Here is a 5,265-nt window from a genome sequence, read left to right on the forward strand (position 1 = left end):
GGTGTCCGTCAGAGGGGGTGAGCATCTGAGCGGGTGAGCATCTGAGGGGGTGAGCTCAGGGGGTGAGCTCAGGGGGTGAGCTTCTCAGGGGGTGAGCTCAGGGGTTGAGCGTCTGAGGGGTTGAGCGTCTGAGGGGGTGAGGGGGGTGAGGGGGTGAGCGTTGGAGGGGGTGAGGGGGTGAGCGTCGGAGGGGGTGAGGGGGTGAGGATCTGAAGGGGTCAGGGGTGAGCGTCTGAAGGGGTGAGGGGGTGAGCGTCTGAGGGGGTGAGCGGGTGAGCGTCTGAGGGGGTGAGCCCCCTCACCCCCCTCAGATTCTCACCCCCTCCTCCGACGCTCACCCCCTGAGCTCACCCCCTGAGAAGCTCACCCCCTGAGATGCTCATCCCGAGACGCTCACCCCCTCAGACGCTCACCCCCTCAGACGCTCACCCTTTCAGATCCTCACCCCCTCAGACTCTCACCCCCTCACCCCCTAAGACGCTCACCCCCCTCACCCCCTCAGACGCTCACCCCCTCAGATGCTCACCCCCTCAGACGCTCACCCCCCAGACGCTCAACCCCTCAGACGGTCACCCCCTCAGACGCTCACCCCTTTACCCCCTCAGACGCTCATCCCCTCAGACGCTCACCCCCTCACCCCCTCAGACGCTCACCCCCTCAGACGCTCACCCGCTCAACCCCTCAGACGCTCACCCCCTCAGACGCTCACCCCCTCAGACGCTCACCCCCTCAGACGCTCACCCCCTCAGACGCTCACCCCTCACCCCTTCAGACGCTCACCCCTTCAGATCCTCACCCCCTCAGACGCTCACCCCCTCAGACGCTCACCCCCTCAGAAGCTCACCCCCTCAGACTCTCACCCCCTCAGACGCTCACCCCCTCACCTGCTCAGACGCTCACCCCTCACCCCCTCAGACGCTTACCCCCTCAGACGCTCACCCCCTCACCCCCTCAGACGCTCAACCCCTCAGATGCTGACCCCCTCAGACGCTCACCCCCTCAGACACTCACCCCTCACCCCTTCAGACGCTCACCCTTCACCCCTTCAGATCCTCACCCCCTCAGACGCTCACCCCCTCAGATGCTCACCCTCCTCACCCCCTCAGACGCTCACCCCCCTCACCCCCTCAGACGCTCTCCCCCTCTGACGCTCTCCCCCTCTGACGCTCTCCCCCTCAGACGCTCACCCCCTCAGACGCTCACCGCCTCAGACGCTCAACCCCTCACCCCCTCAGGCGCTCACCCGCTCAGGCGCTCACCCCCTCAGACGCTCACCCCCTCAGACGCTCACTCCCTCAGACGCTCACTCCCTCAGACGCTCACCACCTCACCCGCTCAGACGCTCAACCCCTCACCCCCTCAGATGCTCACCCCCTCAGACGCTCACCCCCTCAGATGCTCACCCGCTCAGTATGAGGGAGTGAGCGGGTGAGCGTCTGAGGAGGTGACCGTCTAAGGGGGTGAGGGGGCGAGCGTCTGAGGGGGTGAGAGGGTGAGCGTCTGAGGAGGTGACCATCTGAGGGGGTGAGGGGGCGAGCGTCTGAGGGGGTGAGCGTCTGAGGGGGTAAGGGGGTGAGCGTCTGAGGGGGTGAGGAGGTGAGGGGGTTAGCGTCTGAGGGGGTGAGCATCTGAGGGGGTAAGCGTCTGAGGGGGTGAGCGTCTGAGGGGGTGAGCGTCTGAGGGGTTGAGCGTCTGAGGGGGTGAGGGGGTGGGCGTCAGAGGGGGTGAGCGTCTGAGCGGGTGACCGTCTGAGGGGGTGAGCGTCTGAGGGGGTGAGCGGGTGAGCGTCTGAGAGGGTGAGGGCGTGAGCGTCTGAGGGGGTAAGCGTCTGATGGGGTGGGGGGTGAGGGGGTGAGCGTCTGAGGGGGTGAGGGGGTGAGCGTCTGAGGGGGTGAGCGTCTGAGGGGGTGAAGGGGTGAGCGTCTAATCGGGTGAGGGGGTGAGCGTCTGAGGGGGTAAGCTTCTGAAGGGGTAAGCGTCTGAGGGGGTGAGCGTCTGAGGGGGTGAGCGTCTGAGGGGGTGAAAGGGTGAGCGTCTTAGGGGGTGATCGTCTCTGAGGGGGTGAGGAGGGGGTGAGCGACTAAGCGTCTGAGGGGGTGAGCTGGTAAGGGGGTGAGCCTCTGAGAGGGTGAGCGTCTGAGGGGGTGAGCGTCTGAGGGGATGAGGGAGTGAGCGTCTGAGGGGGTGAGCGTCTGAGGGGGTGAGAGTCTGAGGGGGTGAGCGTCTGAGGGGGTGAGGGAGTGAGGGGCTGAGCGTCTGAGGGGGTAAGGGGGTGAGCGTCTGAGGGGGTGAGCATCTGAGGGGGTGAGGGAGTGAGGGGCTGAGCGTCTGAGGGGGTGAGCGTCTGAGGGGCTGAGCGTCTCAGGGGCTGAGCGTCTCAGGGGCTGTGCGTCTCAGGGGCTGAGCGTCTGAGGGGGTGAAGGGGTGAGCGTCTGAGGGGGTGAGCGTCTGAGCGGGTGAACGTCTGAGGGGGTGAGGTGGTGACCATTTGAGGGGGATCTGTGGGGGTGAGGGGGTGAGCATCTGAGGGGGTGAGCGTCTGAGGGGGTGAGCGTCTGAGCGTCTGAGGCGGTGAGCATCTGAGGGGGTGAGCGTCTGAGGGGGTGAGGGCGTGAGCGTCTGAGGGGGTGCGCGTCTGAGGGGGTGAACGTCTGAGGGGGTGTGCGTTTGAGAGGGTGAGGGGGTGAGCGTGTGAGGGGGTGAGCGTCTGAGCGGGTGAGGGGGTGAGCGTCTGACGGGGTGAGGGGGTGAGCGTCTGAGGGGGTGTGCGTTTGAGGGGTTGAGGGGGTGAGCGTGTGAGGGGGTGAGCGTTTGAGGGGGTGAGCGTCTGAGGGGGTGAGCGTCTGAGGGGGTGATGGGGTGAGTGTCTGAGGGGGTGAGGGGGTGAGCGTCTGAGGGGGTGAGCGTCTGAGGGGGTGAGCGTCTGAGGGGGTGTGCGTCTGAGGGGGTGTGCGTCTGAGGGGGTGAGTGTCTGAGGGGGTGAGTGTCTGAGGGGGTGAGCGTCTGAGGGGGTGAGGGGGTGAGCGTCTGAGGGGGTGAGCATCTGAGGGGGTGAGCGTCTGAGGGGGTGAGCGTCTGAGGGGGTGAGCGTCTGAGGGGGTGAGCGTCTAAGGGGGTGAGCGTCTGAGAGTCTGAGGGGGTGAGCGTCTGAGGGGGTGAGTGTCTGAAGGGGTGAGGGTCTGAGGGGGTGAGGGTCTGAGGGGGTGAGCGTCTGAGGGGGTGAGCGTCTGAGGGGGAGAGCGTCTGAGAGGGTGATGGGGTGAGCGTCTGAGTGGGTGAGCGTCTTAGGGGGTGAGGGGGTGAGCGTCTGAGGGGGTGAGGGGGTGTGCGTCTGTGGGGGTGAGCGTCTGAGGGGGTCAGCGTCTGAGATTCTGAGGGGGTGAGCGTCTGAGGGGGTGAGCGTCTGAGGGGGTGAGCGACTGAGGGGGTCAGCGTCTGAGGGGGTCAGCGTCTGAGCGTCTGAGGGGTAGAGCGTCTGAGAGTCTGAGGGGGTAAGCGTCTGAGGGGGTGAGCGTCTGAGGGGGTCAGGGGGTGAGCGTCTGAAGGGATGAGGGTCTGAGGGGGTGAGGGGGTGATGGGGTGAGCGTCTGAGGGGGTGAGGGTTTGAGGAGGTGAGGGGGTGAGCGCCTGAGGGGGTGAGCGCCTGAGGGGGTGAGCGTCTGAAGGGGTGAGGGGGTGAGCGTCTGAAGGGGTGAGGTCTGAGGGGGTGAGGGTCTGAGGAGGTGAGGGGGTGAGCGTCTGAGGGAGTGAGCGTCTGATGGGGTGAGCGTCTGAAGGGGTGAGGGGGTGAGTGTCTGAGGGGGTGAGCGTTGAGGCGGTGAGGGGGTGAGCATCTGAGGGGGTGAGCGTCTGAGAGTCTGAGGGGGTAAGCGTCTGAGGGGGTGAGCGTCTGAGGGGGTGAGGGGGTGAGCGTCTGAAGGGGTGAGGGTCTGAGGGGGTAAGGGTCTGAGGGGGTGAGCGTCTGAGGGGGTGAGCGTCTGAGGGGGAGAGCGTCTGAGAGGGTGATGGGGTGAGCGTCTGAGTGGGTGAGCGTCTTAGGGGGTGAGGGGGTGAGCGTCTTAGGGGGTGAGGGGGTGAGCGTCTGAGGGGGTGAGCGTCTGAGGGGGTGAGCGTCTGCGGGGGTGAGGGGGTGTGCGTCTGAGGGGGTGAGCATCTGAGGGGGTCAGCGTCTGAGCTTCTGAGGGGGTGAGCGTCTGAGGGGGTGAGCATCTGAGGGGGTGAGCGTCTGAGGGGGTCAGCTTCTGAGGGGGTCAGCGTCTGAGCGTCTGAGGGGTAGAGCGTCTGAGAGTCTGAGGGGGTAAGCGTCTGAGGGGGTGAGCGTCTGAGGTGGTTAGGGGGAGAGCGTCTGAAGGGGTGAGGGTCTGAGGGGGTGAGGGGGTGATGGGGTGAGCGTCTGAGGGGGTGAGGGTCTGAGGAGGTGAGGGGGTGAGCGCCTGAGGGGGTGAGCGCCTGAGGGGGTGAGCGTCTGAAGGGGTGAGGGGGTGAGCGTCTGAAGGGGTGAGGTCTGAGGGGGTGAGGGTCTGAGGAGGTGAGGGGGTGAGCGTCTGAGGGAGTGAGCGTCTGATGGGGTGAGCGTCTGAAGGGGTGAGGGGGTGAGTGTCTGAGGGGGTGAGCGTTTGAGGCGGTGAGGGGGTGAGCATCTGAGGGGGTGAGCGTCTGAGAGTCTGAGGGGGTAAGCGTCTGAGGGGGTGAGCGTCTGAGGGGGTGAGGGGGTGAGCGTCTGAAGGGGTGAGTGTCTGAAGGGGTGAGGGTCTGAGGGGGTGAGGGTCTGAGGGGGTGAGCGTCTGAGGGGGTGAGGGGGTGAGCGTCTGAAGGGGTGAGGGTCTGAGGGGGTGATGGGGTGAGCGTCTGAGGGGGTGAGGGTCTGAGGAGGTGAGGGGGTGAGCGTCTGAGGGGGTGAGCGTCTGAGGGGGTGAGCGTCTGAGGGGGTGAGCTTCTGAGCGTCTGAGGGGGTGAGCGTCTGAGGGGGAGAGGGGGTTAGCGTCTGAGGGGGTGAGGGTCTGAGGGGGTGATGGGGTGAGCGTCTGAGGGGGTGAGCTTCTCAGGGGGTGAGCGTCCTAGGGGGTGAGCTTCTGAGGGGGTGAGCTTCTGAGGGGGTGAGGGGGTGAAGGGGTGAGAGGGTGAGAGTCTGAGGGGGTGAGAGTCTGAGGGGGTTAGAGTCTGAGGGGGTGAGCGTCTGAGGGGGTGAGGGGGTGAGCGTCTGAGGGGTTGAGCGTCTGAGCGGGTGCGGTGGTGAGCGTCTGAGGGGGTGAGCGTCAAAGGGGG

Source organism: Phyllobates terribilis, unplaced genomic scaffold, assembly GCF_046119375.1.
Source record: "Phyllobates terribilis strain yellow unplaced genomic scaffold, ASM4611937v1 Scaffold_175__1_contigs__length_3988992, whole genome shotgun sequence".
Taxonomy (NCBI): domain Eukaryota; kingdom Metazoa; phylum Chordata; class Amphibia; order Anura; family Dendrobatidae; genus Phyllobates; species Phyllobates terribilis.